The sequence below is a fragment of the Habropoda laboriosa genome, unplaced genomic scaffold (genome assembly GCF_001263275.1).
Source record: "Habropoda laboriosa isolate 0110345459 unplaced genomic scaffold, ASM126327v1 scaffold72, whole genome shotgun sequence".
NCBI classification, from domain to species: domain Eukaryota; kingdom Metazoa; phylum Arthropoda; class Insecta; order Hymenoptera; family Apidae; genus Habropoda; species Habropoda laboriosa.
In genome coordinates, this window is record NW_017100188.1 from 1,247,068 (window position 1) to 1,269,065 (window position 21,998).

A 21,998-nucleotide genomic window follows, 5' to 3' on the forward strand; every position below is an offset into this window, starting at 1 on the left:
CACCTCCTTCATCCACAGCCAAGGGCTGCCGCTCCCTCGACTTTGCTCTTTCTCGAACGTGAGCACGATCCCTCGAGTACCCACCTCAAGGACCAGCCACTCTCCTCGTCTCCATTTTGAGCGCTGCACTCGTTCAACCGTGTTGTCTCGCGTTGTTTTTCCTCGGATTGTAACGCGAACGTAATTGCAGACTGCTGAGTCGCGTGAGAGACGTTGCATCGAATGAGAGATCCAATATTTCCTTCAGAGTTTAGTTTTATGTGTTTGACGATATGTATTTGGTGTGATTCTGATTAGTATCGAACGAGCGTAACAGTTGCTTTGGTTCTAAAGATCGGTAAAATGTTTGGGGCCACTGGGTATTGGAAGCTTAGCAAGAATTCTTGGGGGGAAAGTTAGCAACTTTGAGAATTTTTTCTTAAATGAACAGAACTTTTGTTTTTATTTGCTCTCTTGGGGAGATTGACGATTACTTTGGAAATTTTTAGGAAAGTTTGGAGAAATTAGTCAGATGTGAAGATTCTGTGAAACTTCTTACCTCTAAACTTGTTCTACATTATCCTTCGGACGGCGGATGTCGGGTCACCGTTGACCCAGCTTTTAGAAACAGAGTCACGACTTTCCTCTCTTTATATTATAAATATGTTTGCTATTTTGTGTAATTTTAAACAATATAGTGTCTAATAAAACGAAGAAATGTGGTTTTGTTTACGTACGAAAAAGATTTTACTACTGGGTCACATTGACTCTATATTCTGTTAGCCTACATCAAGTAGAATTGAATCCGAGAATCAAAAATAACACTTGGAAGATCCAACCACTGTCCTCACTTCCGTTTCAAGCGACAAAGATCCTCAAGCAGTTTCCTTCACCAAGATGATCACATTTTCCTTCTTTAAAAATCCTTTTTTCACACTCGATTGAGATCTAATTTCGGCATTAAGAATCGCACGGTCAATAGTCATTTCCGAGCTCGCGGCCGTCGTATCCGTGCAATTGAAATGAAGATCGGGCCAACGACAAATCGAGCGTGACTAAACGGATTTCCACGTGGTGGGTGGCTGGGAGAATTGGGCGTTGTTGAATTTAAATAAGTGCTGTTCGAAATTAATTTTCTTCGTTTGCTGGAATCGTATGGAGAACCGAGGCAAAAATGAAGACGAAGACGAAGACGAAATGAAGCCGGATACGAGAGACGAGAGATTATCGATCCCACGATGTAATTGCGATGAAGAGATCGAGGCGAACAGGTTGGAAAGGGCTCTCGCGAAACGTTTTAGCCAACTATGAGATACTCCATCGACTTGTCTATTTGCTCACGTGCATTCTAGACGTCAGTCGCCCGGAGCCTCGCTTATACTATGTTAATTAAGCAGTCTCACTTACCGCCAGACGCGCTCGCTCGCCCCTAAACACCACGATGATTCTCGCTGTTATTTACGGACCCACGAAATTTCGCGTGTCACGGTAATTTCTAAAATTCGCGTGGTATGCCATTGTGACACGGCGACCTGCCCTTTGGCCACGACATCAAAGCCGAAACAACGATTCATAGCGCTCCGTGCGTTCCAGGGATGGAATTAGTCAAGTGGCGGACACGTGTGTGTTGTTAGTGTCGTGAATAGAGATTTGGGACGAGAGTTGAAAAATTTTGGGGAACAGTCAACACAGTTGAAAAACTGAAATTTTCCAGGTGAAGAAAAGTCAACTTTGAAACACTAAAAATTTCACACTCTGGTGTACCCTTTCAAGTGACAATATTTTTGAAACGTAGGATGTTTGATTTGAATTGTACTATTTTTGCAATGAAAAATTTAAGTGCGAATAATTATCTTTCAAAACTTTGCCAATTTTTTAATAATTATATAGATTTACTTCAAAATTTGAATGCGTCTCAGTGATTGTGAAAGCGAGTGTGGAATATATGTAGTTTATAAGTTCGAATGCTTCATAGTTTTTTTTCGACGCTGCCAAAACTTAAGAAAATGGTCCCGGGCACGAATTCGTAATGATTTCCCCAGTGTGACAAGTGCTTAACACTCCATATAAAATCGTCACGAACGAAGACGCGAATTTTTAATGATTTCCCCAGTGTAGTGTGTGCTTAATGCACAATACTCCGTTACGATCTGCACTAAGTATTCATCGTTTAGTTCTCATGAGTTGAAATGTAATGTTGCTCAACTTCTGATACACTTATCCAGAGAATGTCCATTTTTGACTTACCTCGAGTCAAAATGTAAATACGTGACACCAACATTGACGAAAAAATGTGATTTAAATCAAGCATTACTGTACGTACGCAACGGATGTTCCCATACTTCTCCACTGGAACGTACATTCCATTATCAGTATATAGTCAACAGTCACCTTACCTCAACATCGAATTTGCTATTAACCTTCATTCATTTGTGCACTTTCTTTTGCTAAACTTGAATAACAAAAAATTCCTAGGAAGTTCTCCAAAAGTTCATTACGCACAGTAGATCCAAGCTTGTAATTAATCAATCCAATAACAAATCGTTTGATCACGTTGCAAATCCACGAGCTCCACTTCACTTGGTTGCAAAGCACGCACAAGTAGAACCTTCGCGAGGAGGTTTCCCCTCGTGCATTCTATTTACTCGAACAAGAGCCCACCCATCCCACTTCGAACGAGCCCTCTCCGCTTCAGACGGTAGTGTTCGAGTTGCTCGAAGAATTATATAAGACAGAAAGAGCCGGCGGAATAATTCCTCGGCGACTGAGCTCGTTTCCACGTGTCATCTCCATAGCGTCGGCGAAGTTTAGTAGGTGCGAGAGCCAAATCCTTTAAGAAACCGTATAAAACGATTCAACTGTCCGAGGGGAACGAATTACGCCAGTTCTGCCGCTGAAAGGTGGAGCCGTTCCGAATCACCACCCCTTCGACCCGTTCGCATTCGAGTTTATCCTCGAGGCTATAGACACCGAATGTAACGGATCCTGGTTCGAGTTAACGACCGGAATTTAGCGGACGAACTTTTGAAAAACTCCCTCCGGTAGGGATACTGGATTCGGGTGGCTGTGTGAAAGGGCATAGGGGATGTTTCGGGTGAACTTTGAATTTGCTTGGAATTGAGGGGAATTTGCTGTGAACAGCGAGAGTTCCGATAAAAAGGAAGTGTTGATGGTTGATCGAAGATTCTAATAATAAACGATCGTTGTGCGAACAAATTTGAATTTAAATAAAAAAAAAGCAATAAATGACTACTTGACGTAAGGTGAAAATAACGGTAAAAATTTAATTTTACTTGAAGTATATTTCACACTTTCCTGATGATGTGAAAGTTTTGAAATAGTTATGGACGAGACTGTACATCCGCTTGGTTTTACGAGGGTGAGGAACTGATTTTTCAGAGGAAACGAATAATAATGAAAAATTCCGGATAATATATTGTTACGTGACAGATATTTAAGAAAAATTTAACATCAGTCATTTTAATTATTTTATTAATGTACCGAATGTTGACAATTGTCGGACAAAATTCAGAAGGACATTCTTCTGTTCCTGTAGAGTGTAATTATAATTCTTCGTGCATGTATATTTCAAAGAATCCACCTGTTTGAAGGGACACTTTTTCCATTCCTCGTTCAAACACCAGTTGTTAAATTAAAAAGCTCCTGCTGTTTTCCAATATAGGAGAAAGCCAATCTATTCTTGTTAAATTTCAAGACTGAGAAAGGTTCATGAAATAAGTGGTGAATGTTGTATGTTGAAATGATATCCCGATGTGAAGTTTACACGGGTTGAGTAAAAATAAAGGAAACACGTGCAATATCGTGAGAACGTGGAGAAGAGTGTTCGAACATGCGAGGCCATTTTGAATGTCGGCTATGATTTACTGTTACAGGAAAGGGTAGCACTGCATCTCGCGTACAAACGGTTCACTCATATTTACTGGCTCTGTTTTCTGAGTTCTGAGCATACAGAGAACCTCTTTGAATCCTGTAACGTCTCTTGGAATTCTATAAAGAAAAATGGTACTTTGAGAATTTCAAATCAGCCCTTTTTTACACTTCCAGTGAAATTTACACTCTCTCGAAAAATTCAATTACTACACATTATCAAATGTAATCGTGAAACTAAAATACTCTGAAATTTACACTCGGAATATTTTTCACTCCTTCTTTTGTAATAATTAATCACGCTCGTGGTACAGAGTATGGCCAAGTTGTGACAAAATAAATACTGTATATGTAATAAATTTGAATACAACTTCAACTCTACTTTCAACTTTAATAACATTAACTTCAACATCAATGTATACTTATCGAACGTATCTATACTTTTTATTTTACACAGTATCAATACTGTAAATAGCTAATACAGATGTACTTACTGTCCTGCGCTGAGAAGATGACGAGCGGGGCGGCACAGATGCAAAGGAAGTAAGCCGCTCTCTCCACTTTTGACGCCCACCGTCACAAGATGAATTAGTAAATGTGACCATTTCGGCCAATAGGAAAAATGCGTGTGATCTGACTTTATGAGTGTGTCCGCTGTCATCTTCTCAGCGTAGGACGGTGTATAGCCATAAAAGAAATCATAGAAGAAAGAGTTGAAACAACGATATTTTGTCTAACTTGCAAGAAGCTTAATTCTTTCCCAATTTCCTCAACACGAGAAACAAACTGCTATCGATAAAGAGAAATACGCGATTCAAGGAAACCAAGAAGGTATCTGACCAAGCCTGAACACCACAATCACGTCGCAGGTCGATCGAAAGTAGGAAGCTCTTCTAATTTCCGAAAATTACGCGATCGTGGAACGTGAGCTGCTCGTTTTCCCTTCGTATCGAGCTCGATACCTTGCTTTCGCTCCCTGGAAGAAGTGTTTCCCCTTCAAATAAAGCCACTGTAGTCAGGTTGCTGGCTTTTCTTCGAAGGAAAGAGCAACCACAAGAGAAGGAGAACACCGGCTATAGTCAGTTTCGACGAGACTTTTCGCGAAAACGCCTCGTACCCCCTTTTCGTAGGATCTGCCTCAAGGGGGAAAATCGAGGGTAGAGAAGAGGAAAGGGTGGCGAATGTACGTGGATTCATGAGACGGCTGATAACGCCCAGCCGGTAAGCCCACCTCCTCGTAAAACGTTATTTTATTCTTATTTTATCATTGTCTGCGCTGGAAATTTTCTGGCCTTGCGCAAATTTTCGGAGATCTTTGACCGAATGGTCGTTAGGGATCCAACTGGGACTCGTAAAGAGGGTTTTTCTCTTGGAAAATAAGTGATTCCTTTTATTGTCTTCGTTAGTGGGAGAAAGAGATTATTACTTCTATGGGAAAAGGGATTTTCGTTGATGGATTTTACCGTACCATTCTGAACTTTCTGCTTTGAGGAATTGTAATGTGAGGGTAGTTTCATGAGTAATTGAAACTTACCAGGAATGAATAGTTGTGCTTTTTTTATGTGTGAATTATACTAAAGTATAGTAGATACTGGAAATTGTCGAAATATGAACTCTACACTGATTCGTTCTTCAATTAATCTACAGTAAATGGTTTTCTCATTCCTTAGTTTTGCATTCCTACAGAACGTTTACTCATTCCTAAATGTATCTGCAATTACATTTATTAATTCCACAGTAAATGTACATTCATTCATTCCTCGATTAATTTACAATAAATGATTTTCTCATTCCTTATTTTTCCATTCTTACAAAACATTTACTCATTCCTAAATGAAACTGCAATTACATTTATTCATTCCACAGTAAATGTACATTGATTCGTTCTTCAACTAATCTACAATAAATGGTTTTCTCATTCCTTAATTTTGCATTCCTACAGAGCATTTACTCATTCCTAAATGTATCTGCAATTACATTTATTAATTCCACAGTAAATGTACATTCATTCATTCCTCGATTAATTTACAATAAATGATTTTCTCATTCCTTATTTTTTCATTCTTACAAAACATTTACTCATTCCTAAATGTATCTGCAATTACATTTATTCATTCCACAGTAAATGTACATTGATTCGTTCTTCAACTAATCTACAATAAATGGTTTTTTCATTCCTTAATTTTCCATTCCTGCAGAACATTTACTCATTCCTAAATGTATCTGCAATTACATTTATTAATTCCACAGTAAATGTACATTCATTCATTCCTCGATTAATTTACAATAAATGATTTTCTCATTCCTTATTTTTTCATTCTTACAAAACATTTACTCATTCCTAAATGTATCTGCAATTACATTTATTCATTCCACAGTAAATGTACATTCACTCATTCCACAATGAATGTGCATTTATTCTTGCATCAATTATTTGTGATATCATTGAATCCATGTATTTTAACATTCGTATACTGAAGTTATTCAGAATAATTCATTCATTGTGGTTTATCCTTCGAGCTCACTGAAACACATTGCAAGCTATCCAAATGAATTCCTTCTATTGGACATGAAAATGAGAGACGCATGCTCTGCAGAGGTAGGAAAAGCTGGTTGAACAATGTCTTGGCTTTGCAGAGAGCATTGTACGCATTGTGGAATATTGCTGGTCGGCAAGTTCATTTTCAGAAAATAACTTTTTACGAGCGATCTGATAAGTTCTCTTACTCTTGGCTAGCCACTGGAGAGATCCTGCAGATGCGATAACTCCTTGTGGCCGATGAAAGTGACAGAGGACGAAGGTCATCCTCCATCACGAGGGTAAGCTTCCGACGTTCCTTGAACGGAACTGTTATCGAGTCCCTTGGATTTTTGGAAACGAGTTCGTAAACAGTATCTTTGGTGCTCGAACGTTCCCTTTTTGTCAGAATAACAGAGAAATAAATTTGCAAATGTAGATCACTATATAGAATGAAATTAACGTGAGTGTGTTAGAGGAACTTGAAGGAAATTTCATAAAAAATTAACTACCCACAATTTGAGATATCGCAGATGCATATGTCACATTTGTGCACTCGAACAAAAATTGATCTGAATTTACCATGCATTATGGCAAATAGGCGAGATATTCTTTAAAAAAGAATAATTCACTCGTGAAAGAGTTAAGAAATATTTAACCAACATTTCCCTACTTCAATCCACCGAAACGAAGTGAATTGTTCTCGGACCTTGCAGAATTAATTTCAAAACTTAATAAAAAAACTGTGGTAAGCTGACAAGTGGTCCGAAACTTTTGGCAGGCAGTGTATAACAACGGGGTGTAGTCGTGGTAATAGGGATGGTAATGGTGCTTGTATCCACAGAATTCTATAGAGTGGGCGAGCGAGTTAAACAGCTGGAGGCTACCAATCCTCTGGCTGTAACTGCCTTCTACGTGCAGGCCAGCTCTCGAAGCTCTTTTCGGTACTGTCGTTCAAGGATAATTCAACGCCGTGTGTACTCTAGCCTACGTTAATGATTTCGTCTATGTACTTGCTAATTGACTTCGATGTTGCTGCTCAAACCATTTGTAACAGTTAAGGTGGACTGAATCGATCCTATTCAATGTTTCTTCAAAGGATCTGTTTTGTGTGTGTGTGTGTGCGTGTGAGGAGAATTCTTTATGCAGGCCAATTTGTAATTAACAAAAAAACCGTTCTAGCGAAAAGGTGAAATACTCCAATCTTCGAATTCTCGTCATGGTTGTTTGAAAGAATTAAGTTAATTATCAGAGAACTGAATCAAATTATTCATGGTGAACGCAAGGCTCTGTGATTCGGTCATTCATCAACCAAGTTCGTTCCCGTTGGCGTAGCACAGGTTACCGTATATGCATTTCCGGCCGACACAGGAATTTCAAATGAGTATGAGAGTCTACATGAAAATAATTGCAGAATGGGTAAACACCTCGCGTCTTCCGTTTGATATACCGCTATTTGCATGGCACATGTGTCTACGCGTCCATATATGAGCCACTTGCACACACGAATAGATTCCCCGTCCCTTTTTGCTGTCCAAACTGTTGATCTAGCATGGAAGTTCAACAGGATCGTGTGCGCCACAGTACTTCACAGTCGACCCCCCAGTGAAACGTTAGAAAGGAATCGAACCAGCGCGTCCCGGATTGGAAACTTGGAAATGAACGCTTTTAACTAGCCGGAGTATTTCTCTTCCCTTTTTCGGTAGGAGAAAATGGTAAACGAGTGGATTAATTAGGTGTGTTCGATTAGGGCTGCGAGTGATCCAAGAGAGGATTAGGGCTGCGAGTGATCCAAGAGTTATTAGCTATATTTCTATTGTTTCTAGAAGAAGTAAATAAATAGATTACTCGTTTTTTAAATATTTTTACGCTTTTTAGATAAAATTCTTTTTTGTGTTAGTTACTTTTTGGGAAGCAAGGGTATAAGTGCGAAAGTCTTGAACGCCTGGAATTGTTTCATTAAATTGAAAATCTTCTTGATCTGAAATTGTAGTATTCTTTGTGTCAAGCATGTGACCTTTTATTGCTGCTGAAATAAGCAAGTTTCTCGAACTTCAAGTTGTAGATTCAAGTACCTAAGGTATACTAATAGGTATCGAACCACGTATCGAAAAATGAAGTTTTATCGTGGAAAAGGCATTGTTATTTTCAATTTTGGTGGTAGATTAAAACGTGCATGGAGCTTAAATTTTCATGTCTGCTTCTTAAGCAAAATACGACGATAAAACAGCAGTGAAACAACTTTAACGAAAATGGAAATATTTTTCGCTTTGCTGACGGAAAGTCTTAATAGATTAAAATGTGTACGGAGCTTGAATTTCCATGTCTGTTTCTCGAACAAAGACGACACAATGACTATGAAAGAAGAGTAACAAGAATTGAAAGAAGTGTTACTTGAAATTTGCACAAACTTCAATTACTACGAGTTCGAATCGTGAAGATTCGCGAACACGGCTATCCACGATTATCTCAGCGTTCATGAACCACGCAACGAGGCGTCCCCGCTTATCCAGCTAGCAGAAGAAATTCGAGTAGCGACGTATAGGCCATTGAGAGAGCGACTGCTCTACGGAAGACGAATATCCACGATGCAAACAAACTCGCCGCCTTCGAGCGGAACGTTTTCCCGGGGTTGCAATTCGACTCGTTCAATATTTGCGCGGAATTGTAAGAGATCCGGTTGAGAACACGCCAGCCGGCCGTTTCGCCGTCGTGCGAGTCGTATACAATGCCTGCTCGCTCGAGAAGTCTGGAAGAACGACGAAATAAAGAAACGAGAAGGAGGAGGAAGAAGAAGAAGGAAAAGAGGGTAGAAAAGATGGAAGAGAAGGGAAAAGGTAAAAGAGAGAGCCACGTAATATACTGAGACGCACGCAGTAAACAATCGAACCTTTCCCAGGAACGTTAATTGCACCGAAGGTTCGAAGGGTTCGCTTATTGCATTGCAAACTAAGGAGAGGAAGGGTTCAACGTCCCATCTTCCTTTCAGCTGGCTTTGACTCCCTTTTCCTCTACGGTACAGCGTAAGGAGCCACCTTTCTTGACTACATTATCCGGAAGAAGAGGGCAAGGAAGTTCTTCAGTTTTTCTCGAGTAGTTTGTGGAAATTTACGAGGGAGGTAGAAGTCGTGGAAATTTCGACATGGTGATTAAAATTGAAGCGTGAAGATACCATCGGTGCATCTATTTCTCGTCACAAATTACTGTAAAGCGAACTACGTTAAAAATAAGCGACACTGAATCATCTATCTCAACAAACATCCCTTACTATGTGACACGATATAAAAATTCTCACGAAACACTGACAAGCGTACGAAGCAAGCCTAAATAGAGACCTGTTAGTCTCTGGAAAAGAAAAAATCACAATTGCCCAACAAAAAGTTACTATAAAAAACCCAGGGACCTTTCAGTCTCCAAACAAAAAGATTCACAATTGTCCATTTCTCAGACACGTTTAAGTGTGTACCTTCTTAAATCCGGAAAAAAGCCATCTACCTGGTTTCTCCCAGATTGGAGAAGCAAGAAAGACGAGGAAAGACTAGCTAGACGAGAAAGAGAGGCTTGTAGACAATTAGCCTGGCAGCCTATCTCTCCTCAGCATGCATCAGCAGAGCCGCATCCAAGGGTAAGACGGCCAGCACTCTCGAGGTGGGAAAAGGAGACTGCTGGAGATGAACCTCCATGAATATATCGATATCCCATTAGAGAAGGTTCCATCCTCGAGCCTTCCCCCTCTTTCTCTCTCTCTCCAGTCAATTGCTGCTTCCTGCTAGACTGTTTAAAGAGTGGCTGGAAGCCAGTGTGTAGTAGTAAACGAACGAACACGTATCTCTTGGTATGCGTGACAGTAGGATGCTGCAGGGTTGAAGGAGTATTCCAGCTCCCTGTGGAGGCACAGGCATCGACACCATCAACGGCCTCAACCTAATCCTGACATTAATGCTAAGTCAGGCCATCACGATCCATTTTGTACCTACAAACCGATCTATGATCCTCTCTCTCTCTCTGTGTCTGTTTCGTCGGTTGGTTTGTCACCAGCTGGTCTAGCTGTTCGCACCAACCACGTGTATCTACTATTTTTCTGACAGAAAAGGAACGTGTCCTTGGTTGCATATCGCTGCGGTTAAGTCAGACCTCTGCGTTATATTTTCGATCACGTCTCACGTTCTCGATACTTGGAAAATTGAAGACGAAAGGAGGAATTAGTGGATCAGTTGGCGATTTGGAGGATTGCTCTTCGTTTGTTGGGAAGTAACAGAAAAGTTTTTTCATTTGGAATTATTTTTATTATTGTTGGGAGCGTTGTGACTACGTGAAGATTTGATTTTGGGGTGTTTTTTAAATGAGTGTTTCTGAATTTTATCGTAGAAGATTTATCATAGATGAATTTTATACAACAAACACTTCACTGATTATGGTATTCTTCTTCTCGAGTCTATTATTATTATGTCTACTATTATGTTCTTCGTATAATTATGATATTCCACTACTCGTTACACATTTATGTTAGTGGATTTGGAATGAAGGTTGAACAATGTAGAAACTGAACAATCGTATCTGTATTAATTTAGCATCTGAAATTAATCGAATCTCCTTCTATTTCATTAACCACGTTAAAAATGAATCACTGAGAACCTTTCAAACATAATACAATATAACTGCATTAAATTCTATTGTGCCAACTATACAGCGCAAGTAACACCATAACATAACAGAGGCAACAACGCGAGCAGAGTAAGAGAATTGAACACAATGGAAAAACTAAGGTTGGCACAGGAACCAAACCGCATAACTAATTAAGGGCAACAGACCTGTACCCTTTAGAAGGCTTTTATTTTCGGCAGCAATGAACATTCGTTTCGTCGTGGCATGCTGAGTCACAAGTTAATTAGCTCTTTACCCACGTTCCAATTTTCCTTTTTCGTTTCGGTACCCTTCTGCGGTACATTTTCGCCCACATTTTTACGAGGCCATGCTTCGCCCCGCCTCTTTATATGTTTAACCGGTAACTGCTCTTATAAAACTCCTGCCTTGCTTCCCCTGTGCTGCTGGATTTATAGCGTAATAGCACCTTTTCAGTGATCTCGCTATCTAACGACCAGCAAGATCCCCCAACATAGGAAAGAATTTATAAATACGCGATAAGAGTGAAGATTTGTTGCGATACCTTGCCCGAACAATGGCTTGGAAGCATCTGGAACGGGGATCGAATGTTTCTTGTAATTATACAGGGTGTTTCGAACTGATCGAGACACTTTTTCGATGGTAGAATTGTTAGCCACCTCGACAAATGGTTAATACATTGCTAATCGATTGGGTGGATCTACAGTTTTCTGTTGTCATTCAAAATATAGTAGTCTTACTGGACACGTTTTTTCGCGTGGAAGCATTGTACAGTAGACTCCCGTATAACGCGGTTGACATTTAACGTTTCGACGCATTTCGGATTTCAAAAGGAAAATTACAGAAACCGTTTACATTTCTTTCCTACCACTTATGCTTGTTACAAATTTTATATAAATATGTAATATCACATAGTTTCATTTATAAGTTAATAGTGTATAATATAGTGTTTTCGAATAGAGTAAGGTATTTTCTAATGAAAATCTGCGGCTTTGTTCACGCGTCAGTTTGACGTCGGTGTTAATACGTTACGCGTTATAGGAAATCGTATTGAAGAATTTTTCTCGTACAACGCGAATAATCTAAAGTAACATGTTTGGAACGATTATTGCCCTGCCAACTTTTATTTCCTATGTTCTATCAAATAGGACAGTTTCTTTTTTCATAAGTGACATTTTTTGAATAGAGTAAGGTATTTTCTAATGAAAATCTGCGGCTTTGTTCACGCGTCAGTTTGACGTCGATGTTAATACGTTACGCGTTATAGGAAATCGTGTTGAAGAATTTTTCTCGTACAACGCGAATAATCTAAAGTAACATGTTTGGAACGATTATTCCCCTGCCAACTTTTATTTCCTATGTTCTATCAAATAGGACAGTTTCTTTTTTCATAAGTGACATATTCGGTGTTGGGTTAAGAAAACGTGTTACTAATGAATGTAATAAACAAACAGCCAACAAAAACAGAAGAAGTTGGTAACGACGAAGAAAACAGTGTAATACTCAACTAAAGTAGATTTAATTTTTATATGAAAACAGTACTCGCGATATCATTGGCGCGTTATAGAAATTCGCGTTGTAGGAACTCGTGTTATACCAAAGTCTTCTTTAATGGGACATTCTGCATATGTGAGAAAGAAAGTTGTATTGCAACGTGAGTATATTCCGATGAATCTTTAATAATTATTTTTCTGTTTTAATAATAAAGATGGTCTATCTCGATTTCTATTAGTTTTATTCCGCATGTGACATAAATTTTTTTAAATAAATAATCTTATACATCTTTGAACATGCGTATACTAAAATACGAGTATATTAATGAAAATCGCATGAAAGTTCGTATAATAAAATGTGACAATTCGTAACATCGAAATTTTGACGAAATAAAAGTCACAGGTATAATTTGTTTTTTATTTTTTAGTAATAAGGTATACTTATTTACTCGACAAATTTGTCTCTTTGTTTAAAGATTCTGTTCCTTTGAAATACGAATCACCTAGTTACAAATTTTTCAATCTAAAAATTGAAAAAGCTGTACAAGCAGTTTAAAACTTTCAAAGTCGAACATGATTTTAAATTAACTTAATCCCCACTTGCAAAACGACCGTAAGATCGACCTCAAACCAACACGAACCCCCTTCCCAGCAAGCCACAACTCGCCGCGAAACAATTTCTCACAGCCAGCTAAACTTCTCCGTGAAATCGACACGAAACTCCAACAATTCCCCTGGAAGACGAACGTCAAACCGCAATCGTGGGCGTCCCCGGTGTGCTCACGCAATAAAGACGCGAAACGCTTCTTCGTCGTGACAGTAAAGCCGGACAGAATCTCGCGCCTGTTATAATACGAGCCACTCAGAGTCCAGAGTGACTTATTCCACGAAAGAAAATTCGTTAAATTTTTTTTATTCGCGAAGAATTAAGCACCGAGCATGTGCTTTCATGCTAAAATTGGAAGAATATCAAAAAGTGGAGATAATCATTTTGGCTTGTGACAGCGAGTGGCTCATATTTCTCTGGTGATTTATATGCGAACTAGATCTCTGGATCGCGAGACGTATATACGGGATCCTGCTTAATAACATGAACAAGCGGGCATGAGGTGATTCCTTACGAAAAAATGACACACAAATATAGAATAAAGTTTGTTCATCCGAGGCTTAGTTTTCGAGAAAATTGAGCTTGAATATCTAGTGTGTGTACGTAGTCGCTAAAATACGATTCACCGTGTAACGTATAACGTGTACCGTGTTTGTAAACAATGTCTACACGGTATTTAAAAGCTACGGAGTGTAAGGAAAAAAAGAACACAAAGAAAATATTATTGTTTTATTAGCACAACACGCGTTAAGGTTCCCGTTTATGCTATCGGCGAGCTGTGCACGAGCCGAGCAGAGTGAAACAGCATATTTACGTACGCAGTGGATTTTCAAACTCGATTTTCTCGAAAACTAAGTCGAAAGTAAAATAATTTTATTCTATATTTTCGTCTTACCTTTTAGTAAAAAATCACCTCATGCCCGATCGTACGTGCTATTCAGCCGGATCGTGTATAAGTAAATGCGTGAAATGAAATTCCGGCTATCTCGTTAGGTGGTCAAACCTAAAGTAAGCCTCTTTACTGCGTGTAATAGGGTAGAATGGGGGCTGAGAACTTTCGCGGAACGGAGGCACACCTGTATATACAGGTCGATCGCGACCGAGGAAAGGGCTGACGGAAATTCCAGGGATTCTTCGACCCGGCTAAGACCCAGTCTCGTGAAAATTCTCCCCGTCTTCGGGAAACGAACGCCGTTTCTCGATAATTCGAAAGCGATACTCACCAGTGGAAATGGAAATTGTCGAGATGGAGGGCTGGATAGGAGTCTTTTTTTTTAAACGCGTTGCATAAAGCTTTAGGAACTATGGTTGAGTTTAATTTAGACACGTGGTATAGTAGAGTGTACTGCACTAACTCAATTCAAATTTTTTAAACGTGCTGAATAAAGCTTGAGGAAGCATGGATGAGTTTGATTTAGACACTGGCAGTTCTATATACATATCGTATTTGAACCCAGGCCTATTAGGTTATATGATTCATCGTTGAAAAGCGTATGAGTAGGGGAGTCCAACATGGGTGGTCATTGCTACCGCAAATGTTCCATTCCGAAAATATAAGTGAAATTAGTATACGGTGAAAAAAAATAGATCATTCACTTGCAGGTAGGTACATTTATCGTTGCGTATATTTAGGCATAAATTGAGTCCTTATACAACTAATCATGTGTTCGAAATATTACTAGAGTATTGGTGTGTATAAGATTAACCCTTTGCACTCGAAGATCTTTTAGCTATAATTTGCAAATCATTAAAGATTGGTTCTTTCAAACCATTTCGCTGCTTAGACATTTACGAGAGGCCCATAAACCTATTGTCCGGTGAAATTAATTTTTTACCAAGTGGTAGACAATAATGTCGCTTCTCAGTCGCGACTCGAGTGCAGAGGGTTAAGTCAGGTTTGGGTTAAATAGATTTCTATGCTAGTGCCGGATGTATACATTTTAATTCATATTTCCTGAATGGGACATTTGCGGCAGTAATGATCACTCATGTTGGCCTCCTCTACTCATAAGCTACCCAACGATGTATCATACAACCCAATAGGCGTGAGCCCAAATATTATAGCGCAGCCCAGACGCGTGGTACAGTAGAGTCTACTGTACTAACTCAATTGTAAGTTGAGAGTACTTTTACGAGTTAGGACCAAGATGTTGAGATGAGAAAATTTTGCGAACGAGGAGGATTAAGTAAATCGGATTTTTCACGTTCAGGCAAACTGAACAGGTGTTTTATTGCAAGCGAAACATATGAATATCGAACTAATTAATATTTCGCGGAGCGTGTGATCGATTACGTGCTCGTGAAATGGATATTATCGTCGCTGTGGATTTATTATACGATTTTACGGAGAACCGGGTATACGACTTCAGTAATTGGTCATTATTGATGCACCATTGTTGCTGCCTTTCGCGCTCGAGGTGCTCGACGAGTGTCAGCGCCTCGTACGTCGGCAATCGATTCGAAAGAGTCTCTAGAGAAGCTTCTGCTTCGAGCATCGACGCTTACATTGTCGCTCGATGGTATCTGAGGTAAATTGTTTTCATCAAAATTAGATATCTTCGAAGCATTTATTCACTCTCTAGCAACTTGTAGATACAAGATTATTCTACTTTACTTCGTTAGGAAAATACTAATTTTTATTATTGATTAATTAATTATCATTATTTCAAGTTGTTCTTCCATTTCAGTATTTAAGATTTTCCCTCGTTCGAAAACTGTTGCTACTAGGAAAAGTATTTTTAAAAATTAACGAATGCTTGAAAAATTGAACCGAGCTTTGACGAAATAAATTTCTTTAATCTCACGATTCCTGAATTTTTTACCGATCGTGTACTACATGTAAGCGTCAGCTATTCACTATTTCAATACCGTGTCAAGTGAGAAAAGCTATTTACGTTAACCTACATTTGGCTACCTACAAAATTAATTTAAAAAATATCGGAAATGAAGAGTAGAAGTGGAACGAAATAAAATTGAAACGAAAACGTAATTAATTTTCATCGAGTTAACATTCTATCAAGAAAAAAAATTTGCAATCGTCGCTTTGTGATTAGAAATTGCCTCATTAAGGAAAAAGTATTACCTTCCTAAGCGGTCACAATTCCAGTAGAATTGGCTCCGAAGTGATCGCCAATGGCAAGAAACAAGGGGTACAAGCAATCAGGAGGTATATCGCTACCCAAAAGTTTTCACCGATTCTCGAGGCAATGTCGATCCGGAAAGTTGGAAGATTACGAACGAAGAGCCGAAGCGATTATTAAGAAAGGGCCTGTGGCTTAATTACACCGACGGGACAAATAAAATCAAGCAAAGTAGAAGGGAGTTGGAGCAGAGTTGGATCAATTCTTGTGGCTTCTTCGGGAATTCAGCGCAAGGGACGATCTCGTGAACAGGAAGGGGAGGGCCACTGTCGTTTAGTATCGCGAGTAATTCTCGTAGTCGACGTCCTGAATCCGACGAATTAAATTGTGGCCAGCTTACGCCGCGGATTTCCTTTAAACGGCTTGCTGCTGTCTCCTCCTTTGAAACCCGACAAGATGGCTCGCGTTTTACTTTGTGAAATGTAACGGGGGGCTGAGCGTTGAACGGTTAAAAAATACTGCGGATATCGGGATAAATGGCGGACGGTGACGAAAGCTGGTTCCTTTTGAGGAGAAAAATCTAATTAATCTGAATTGAGTGGTTTTTCCAACGTGTAGTTAACATTATTTTTAGTCTATTTTACTGGCTCAGACATGAATGTCCTTAAAATATTCGAGAACATGGATTTTTTATGGAATTTTTCATGGAATTCCGTTCCATTCAAGTTAGTGGGAATGATAAATTTACCATTTGCTAAAGTACAGGTACATTCCAAATATGTCTTTGTTTAATTCACTACTTCTAGAGAAGAGGAATTTTAGAATTTCAACAAAATTCGCCAAAAATATAGTATTAGTATTAATGTTTGCCTCCTATTTTTTTTTTTACCCTAATTACATCCCAGTGGCTGATATCAAAATTTCCCTGCTCAACAGAGACCTTAATAATCCTCTAATTAATTAATGGTACAGTAGGTGTAACAACACTATTATAAAATATAACACTTTTCTAATGGAATGTTACCAAAGACAAATTTAATTAACTCGCGAATTAAAAAATTTCTGTTAACCTGAAATTGCGATTTCTACCTCGTTCGCTCTTTATAAACAAAGTACCACCTATTTATCTAGTAACAAGTTCGAAATTATCGTGCAACTTGAATTTGCTAAAAATAAGATAATTGCTTGAAAGGGACGTTTAGTTACGACGATTTCTATAAATAATAGCAGCATTCCTACTTTCTGGCGAATCACGTGTAATTTCTTGTATTAATATTGCACAATCTAGCGATAATTCTGTAACGCAATAACGTTGCGTCGAACGTTCTAGAATTTAACGGTCGCGTTTGTAATAAAACGAATGAAGAACTGTGGCTGCGAAATGTGACAAATATTAAAATTTGCCTGGGTACACTGCGGTAACGTGGGAGAAAATAAAGGTTGAATGAAATTACGGGACAATTTCACGCGCGTCACGGTTATCCACGGTGAATGAGAGTAGCGATGTTCAGCCGCGATAGTGCCACACCCGGTGAATTTATCCCCAGACGTGACAGCGTGGCAATAAGTATAACGATCGTTCGAGCGAAGGCGATAAGGAAGCTCGAAAATTATCACAGTCTACGATCATTCTGGAATTATGTTCAAGAGGAGGTTAGTCGTGATACAATTGAAAATGAGATAGTTTCGTGCACTGATAAGGGGAAGTTAGTGTTACGAGATGAGTCTGATGGTATTTTGGGGAGTAAACAGAAAATTTAGCGTTTGAGTAGACACTGTATTGTAGGAGATACTTGTACAGTGAAATATTTCAATGAGATTCGTGAAAATTTGGGTGTTTGAATTTTTACTAATGAAACCAGAAGTTCGATACTCCTAAGGGAGCTCTATATGCATGCAATATCGGAATTGAATGTCGTCAAAGTTGTCAATGGTACCATACATCGTTCATAGATTCTACAATTAGATGATGTTGATTTTCATGCTGATAATAAATCTGTACCTAATTCAATCTTTCAACATCTGACTTTCTAAGTCTTTGTATTTACATTCCATGACTTAACATTTCACTATCCTCTGTAACACACATTCCAAGCTGACTTAACTTCACATCCAATCTTCCAACACCAACAATTCAAGTTACCATAGTTACATTCCACTATCCACTGTAACACACATTCCAAGCTAACTTAACTTCACATTCAATTTTTTAACACCCGACATTTCAAGTTTTCATAGTTGCATTCCATGACTTAACATTCCACTATTCACTATGACACATTCCAAGCTAACTGGACTGTACAAGTGAACCAATCCTCAACACAATACTATAAATATACACCTTCTTATTTCTAACTCACGTCAACCCAATTCTCAACTCAATCTATCTACTGGAATTGCTTCGAATAATTCACCAAACATGCACTGAGAAACCCTCCAGCAATTTCACCACAAAGATTACTCACAATTGCACCGTTCACTTGCTACTTAGACATGCACACTAAGTCGAAACTCTCGATTCCAGTCAAAGAGTCGACGGTATACTCAGCCAGCGGCGCGATAAATATCGCACAGGCGTATACGTTCAAACATGTGCCTTCTATTAAGTCCCTCGTTGGTCAATACGCGCACGTGCACTTTCCGGAAGTAATTTGGATCAAATCGAAACGGAACGGTCCATGGACTTTGGTCAAATACTTGCGGCTGACATTCATACACGAGCCATCGATTAATGTTCTAGCTTTAGAATATCTCCTCTCTCTGTCACTTTAATATAGCTCAATGGTTTTATCTCTCTCTATCTATCTATATATACATATATACGTTCGTATCTACATCTGCAGGTGGTGCTTCCGGCTGAGCTCGACCACGAGCAACCTTAATACTCCCTGTCCCAGACGATGCCACCATTGCAATTCCACCGATCTCTGCCAACCTTCCGGCGTACGTGTGCACGTGAGCGCTCGTATCTCGATACATTCCGGTTGGAAATCGCGGAACTCGCACCATGAATGGGATTTAACTGCTCTTCTGTGGAAACGTCACGTTGGCGGCTCTGGGAGTGGCACTTTGCTTGAGGTTTTTGGCTCTTTCGTGGGTAAATGCTGTGAAAAGGAAAATTTGGACGTCGATGAAGAGGAGTTGAAGGATCAGCGCAGAGGGGTACTGTAATTTTTCAGTTATGATTCTGCTTTATTTTTGGTGTGAAAGAAGAGATTTTTTTGTTTTGATCTTCATATGGAAATGAAGTATGGCTTACACCCGAAAACCTCAGTAATAATAATTAAGCTCCGGGCCATGAATTACGTAAAAAATTGCTTCCTGCGTCCTTTTCCTTTGCTATTCTCAGAAATGATCTGAGAATGACGTCGCGACTCACAAATGATATCGAAGAGTACCAAGTCAGAAATTAAGTTAACACAGTTTTTTCGATGGTTTTCTACTTACGTGCGATGAGAGATTTCTCCATCTTGTTCGTCCACTTGCAGTTAGCCGTTATCGAACAATTTCGCCAAACGACCAAGCTGTGAACGTGATAAAACGACAAACGAATCAAAGAGAATGGTTACTTTACCGCGCAATAAAAAAGACAGCCTGCGAGGTGCAATGAGGGTTCGTTATTACAACGATATCGCGCTGGTGCTGAATATCAGAGAATCATGGGAAAAATAAATGTTCGCGGGTGAAAGAGAAGGCTGTTTGCACGGTTTACTGAGCGCTTAATTTTTATGTAAATGTGTTTCCATGACTATCTTCTTTAGCGAAGCAGGGGAGTTTCTTCTGTGTTTAATTTTTTCTTATTTTTTGTTCGTTGTTCAATGAAATGGTTTTATTTTTGTGGTAGGGAAGATGTAAGCTGGAGTATTGAATAAATTGAGAGCAGTGGTTACACTTAAAATAATTGAAATGTGGAGTAGCAGTGGTGTAGGGTTAATAAGGGTACTTGTGGCGTATATGGTTGACCTGTACTACTGAATTATTCTGCTGCACGTTTGAGGTCGTTTCATTTGTTCCTGTAAGTGCATTCAGGCTTACTTATTGCTTCGAATTAAAGATGAATAACTCACGTACATATTCTACTATATTGTACAATTAAACACCGCTAATTTATTTATAATTTATATTGTGTAAGTTACAACGGCACATCTCACGTCAGTGCTGGCTGACTATAATCGATTAATTCCACTGAATTCAAGCTTATTTATTTAACCTTTTATTTCCAATCGATATTAACAATTATTCTATTGTTTAATTGTTATTTTAACGTAATTGAATTTTATAAAGTCAGCGATATATAATTTCTAATTTTATCGGAAGTTACAGAAAGGGTTACATTTACAATATCGGCTATCAAATGGCCATTTTCGAATTTCTTAAAGTAGTTATTAGTTCGTACTCTGGGCCAGTTGAAACTTTAGTCAAAGCTTCTCGGTGACTTGGCTTCTCTCGCTCAATAGAGATCGACGTATCGTAACCTCATCCTTCAGACCAGTGACCGCAACATCTCCAGAGAACTTCATGAAATTTTAACCAGTCGTATCTTGTATATCTATGATCCATGCACGTAACTACATTAAGCTCGATCCTGTTGCCAAGATGCTCCTTTATTCCTCAAGAGAAACGATCAGATTTTTCCAGGAGCTACTTGCGAGATAAACACACTATTGTACTAGGATTATAAAAATTGTCAACACTTATATTCCTTTCAGAATATTTCCTTTTCAATTCTTGTCCCAGATTAAACTATGAACAAAAATTTCGACGAATTAAAAATTCGTAAAAAAGATAATTTCGTCGCAAAAGGATTGAAAAAAGGGAAAATCAATTTTTCCCAAAATTAAACGTTTCTGTGAATAAAGCAATTTTTAATGTAACAAATTCTGTGACGAAAGGGTCAAAAAATAAAATAAAACGGTATCTCTTAAATAGCAATATTTACCGAAGAAGTGAACGTTTTCCACTCTGCGAACGTTTACGTGCGACCCGTTTATCGAGTATCAAAGATGCGGTCAGGAAGTCGAGGTGAAGACGACGTCGTAGTTCGCCGATTAACACGTCGATTGGCGTCCCATTCGGACGAATTAGTATCGATGCTCGTAACACGGAAATTCAGGCGGTGACGGAAATTGGCAGACGTATCAGTGTCAATCACGTAATTGGAAGGCGGCGCAGCGTCCGATTACAAACGACCCGGCATTTTCACCGGTCCCGTACAGTTTTACGAGGCTGTAATTTTGTAATTACGATCGACTCGCCGGCGAGCAAGTTACACTTTGCGATCCGTGGAAGAAAATGGTGGAAATTATTATTTCGTTCGCAGCCAGCCCCATTCTGTCGCGGTTTATGATAATTGCTCGACGAAATGACCGTCCACGCTGCTAATTCCTCCGTTCTTCGAACGATAGCCGTGAGAATTGAGGTGAAACGCAGTGGAATGAAGTATTCTGTATTCAATTTTCGCGCGTTTTTTTTTTACGGTGGAGAATATCTGATTCAAAGAGTCCATTTCACGTTTTCAGAAGATTAAAGAAATTTTAGGAAGTATTAAATTGAGAGTAAAATACGTGAAAAATAGTGTCCTTGTTTGGAATTTTTTGAAATTTTTGTGTAATATGTAGCATCACTTCGTTCTATTATTTTGCTTTCGTATCGCAAGTGTTTTAATTGAATATTAGTTGAAGTAATGGTATAGTGAGTTACTACATTTTAAAGAGCAATAAAATACTTATCAAATAAATAGAATGCAAACAAAAATCAAAAATTGTAAAATTGAACTTTGCATTCTGAACAGAATGAAAATTCTAGCGTTG